The 4,074-nt window shown below is 45.2% G+C and overlaps 1 pseudogene; it reads left to right on the forward strand.

The window, feature by feature from the left end:
- Window positions 1-323: 323 nt before the first annotated feature.
- Window positions 324-1,627, forward strand: LOC102847967 (annotated as a pseudogene).
- Window positions 1,628-4,074: the final 2,447 nt, after the last annotated feature.

A 4,074-nucleotide genomic window follows, 5' to 3' on the forward strand; every position in this document is an offset into this window, starting at 1 on the left:
CTTGTGGCAAGAAGCTGTACTGCAATCTCAGAAGTCATGGTTTGAATCCACCATATGCTCTGCGGAAGGGCAACCGCCTCCTGTACCAGTCAGATCTGATTTGACGGTACACACACACACATAAAATAAAATTTAAAAACAACAACAACCAACAAACAACTTTATGTATGTGTGAGGAGGTGGCGAGGGCATGGTAGTTACTAAAGGCATCTTAGAACCTTGAGGCCGAGCCTTCGGATTCCTGCAGAGCAGCGGTGCATCCCACACTCCACTCTTGATCGGGCCTGAAGCAGCATCGCAGCGCGAGCCGAGCCACGCGGAGAACCACAGAAGCCATGTCGAAGCAACACAGTGAAGTGGGCTCTGCCTTCATTCAGACCCAGCAGCTGCACCCAGCCATGGCTGACACATTCCTGGAACAACACATGTGCCGCCTGGATATCGACTCTGCACCCATTACATCCCGGAACACTGGCATCATCTGTTCCATTGGCCCAGCTTCCCATTCAGGGGAAATGTTGAAGGAAATTATTAAGTCTGGAATGAATGTGGCTCGTATGAACTTCTCTCACGGAAGTCATGAGTACCATGCAGGGACCATCTAGAATGTATGCACAGCAACAGAAAGCTTTGCTTTTGACCCCATTCTCTACTGGCCAGTGGCTGTGGCCCTGGACACTAAGAGACCCAAGATTCGAACTGAGCTTATCAAAGGAAGCGGCACCGCCGAGGTGGAGATGAAGAAGGGAGCCACCCTCAAGATCACTCTGGATAATGCGTACATGGACAAGTGTGACGAGAAGGTCCTGTGGCTGGACTACAAGAACATTTGCAAAGTGGTGGAAGTGGGCAGTAAGATCTACGTGGATGATGGACTTATTTCTCTGCAGGTGAAAGAGAAAGGGGCTGACTTCCTAGTGACCAAAGTGGAAAATGGTGGTTCACTGGGCAGCAAGAAGGGCGTGAACCTCCCTGGCGCTGCTGTGGACCTGCCTGCAGTGTCAGAAAAGGACATCCAGGATCTGAAGTTTGGAGTAGAGCAAGACGCTGGTATGGTGTTTGCATCTTTTATTTGAAAGCAGCCTATGTCCATGAAGTCTGGAAGGTCCTGGGAGAGAAAGGCATGAACATCAAGATTATCAGCAAGATGAAGAATCATGATGATGAGATCCTGGAGGCCAGCAATGGAATCATGGTGACTCGTGGTGATCTGGGCATTAGGATTCGCGCGGAGAAGACCTTCCTGGCTCAGAAGATGATGATTGGTCGATGCAACCGAGCTGGGAAACCCATCATCTGTGCCACGCAGATGCTGGAGAGCATGATCAAGAAGTACCACCGGACCCGCGCCGAGGGCAGTGATGTGGCCAATGCTGTCCTGGCTGGCGCTGGCTGCATCATGCTGTCTGGAGAGATGGCCAAAGGCGACTATTGGCTGGAGGCTGTGCGCATGCAGCACTTGATTGCCCCTGAGGCAGAGGCTGCCATCTACCACTTGCAAATGTTTGAGGAGCTCCGCCCCCTGGCGCCCATTACCAGGGACCCCAGAGAAACCTCCGCCTTGGGTCCTGTGGAGGCGTCATTCAAGTGCGGCAGTGGGGTCTTAATCTTCAACACGTGGTCATAAAAGCTTACGGGGGGGGGGGGGGTTGCTTTTAAAATTTGACCTTTGCTTCCTGGCTTAAATGAAGTCTTAGTGCCATCCTTTGGCCTTCCGAGAAGACGCTGTGACATTGCTGCTGGGTGACAAGTTGGCAAAGGCATGGATCTTTGAAAGAGGGTCAGTTTACCCAAGATATAGTCTATTGCAAAAATATTCACATTTTCAAGATCCACAATTTAATCCCCTTGAATTTAGTGGCGGAAAAGCTGGGCTAAGTAAAAACAATAGTAAGAAAAGAAAAGAAAAACATTGTTTTTGTTTATTTATTTTCAAACTGCATTGATTGAAAGAGTTCCTTTCCCCTGAACCTTTAAGCCTCACATAGTCCAGCACCTCCAAGGCCTCTTTTTTCTTCTTTAAAAGCACAATTGTTGTTCAGTTTCTCTCAGGTGCAGATTCATTAGCTCTTGACTGGCACTCCTTGTTTGCTGACTTGTGGAAAAAGCCATGTAACTTGGTGAATGTCAAGGTTAGTGCAAACCTTCCTTGTCATCAGTCTCTCTGGCAGAAGGTCAGAGATAAGCTTTCCTCAAATCTGCAGCATCAAACAAAGCAGAGGCCGACTTAACTCACCAAAAGGAAGAAAGGACACCTTCTTAGGAGTCCATAAACATTCCTGTGGGCTTTGAGAACAAAAGATTAACTCCTCCTCACTTGACACTCCAAGAAATACTCCCTGAAGGATTTTATCAAACACCTGATATGAGATAGGTATATAAAGTCATGAACATTAATATCTATCTCTACCAATACCCATATCCATCTGTATAACTATCATCAGTCTCTCTCATTCTCTCTCTCTCAAAACATATTACACCTTTCAAGTGACCAAGCTAGAAAAATGTCACCCCTATCTCAAACTGTTCCTGATTGATATATTGTTTTTAAATTCCTCCCTTCGCTTGACTATGATGGGCAATGTGTAAGCCATCATTTTAATTAGTCAGAACTTAATTTCTTTCATTTAAAACAAACATGCTGAGGTTGGAAAACACCTTTCCACCACTGACTACCCTGGGGGAACCTTTCTTCCAAAGGCTGAGTCCTCTGATCCACCTGTCATCCCACCTCAGCTTGACTGACACCACCTGCCTTTACACATGGGTTCTTCCAACTTAAGGACGCTCTTATTTTTGAAAGAAAGCTTCCTTGTAGAGGCTCAAACAGGGCTCCTTGGCAGCTTAACTTGTTTGCTCAAGTTCTGTCCTAGAGGATAATCAAGAGAACTACCCTTCCCCACACCCCAACCCCAAATCAGCTGTTTCTGGAAGAGTAAGTATGTAACATTCAGGTCTTGGCTTCCTGAAATAAATTACCCACTTTTTATATTAAATGACTGCTAGGTAATGCATCTTTCTCTGTCTGTAAGCTTCTGATGACTTTTTAGGAGCTTCAGTAGCATGGTGCATAAGTCATCTGGCTGCTAACCAGAAGGTCTATGGTTCAAATCCACCTACTCAGTAGAAGGAAATCATCTTCAAATCATCTTCGTCAGTAGAAGGAAAATGAGGCAATCTTCTCCCATAAACATGCTTGGAAGCCCTATGAGGGGATTTCTATTCTGTCCTACAGGGTCATGAGGAATAAAAACTGACAAAATAGCTTTGGATTTGGATTCAGGGTGATCTCTAGTTTTCATAGTGCTGGCCTTAAAATGTGGACTCTGGAAACAGGAGCTCTATTTCAGGTGTCCTGGAAGCACATGGAGCCCTGGTGGTACAGTGATGAAAGTGCTCTGATGTCAATTCAATTGAAAATGTTTGACTCCATCAACACTGCAAGAAAAAGCTAAGACAATCACTTCCTGTAAAGATTACAATATTAGAAATCCTACAAAACAGGCCTACACTGTCCAGGGATTCACTGTACTATGGAATCAACTTGGTGGCAGTGAGCTTAGCTTGCATTTTGGTTGAATCTTGAATTCTGAATGTATTTACTTATATCTATCAACTTATATAAGTGTCAAATGCTCTATAAAATATACGCAAAGACGCAGAACAAGGGATCCCTGTTGGCCTAGTGGCAAGAAGGTGTACTGCAATCCCGAAGGCACATAGTGGTATCTGCTTCCTAAACAACATGCCTCTGGAAACTCTATGAACTTTGATAAACAACAATAGTTCTTGAAAGGCTTTGGGCCTTTTATTCATAGGGTCTCTATGAGTTGTGCTCAACTCCACAGCAGTCAGCAACAACAACACACAAATATTTAATATAGATTAGTATATTTATTTATATATGTGTATATACACACTCTGCAGCAAGCGCTTCAGGTCCTCTTCAGTTTCAGAAAGCAGGGTTGTGTCATCCGCGTAACGCAGGTTGTTGATAAATCGTCCACCAATCTTGACCCCACATTTCTCCTCATAGGGCCCAGCCTCCCGGATAATCTGTTCTGCATATAGGTT

Source organism: Elephantulus edwardii, unplaced genomic scaffold (genome assembly GCF_000299155.1).
Source record: "Elephantulus edwardii isolate Elephantulus edwardi_28Jun2011 unplaced genomic scaffold, EleEdw1.0 scaffold00286, whole genome shotgun sequence".
NCBI classification, from domain to species: domain Eukaryota; kingdom Metazoa; phylum Chordata; class Mammalia; order Macroscelidea; family Macroscelididae; genus Elephantulus; species Elephantulus edwardii.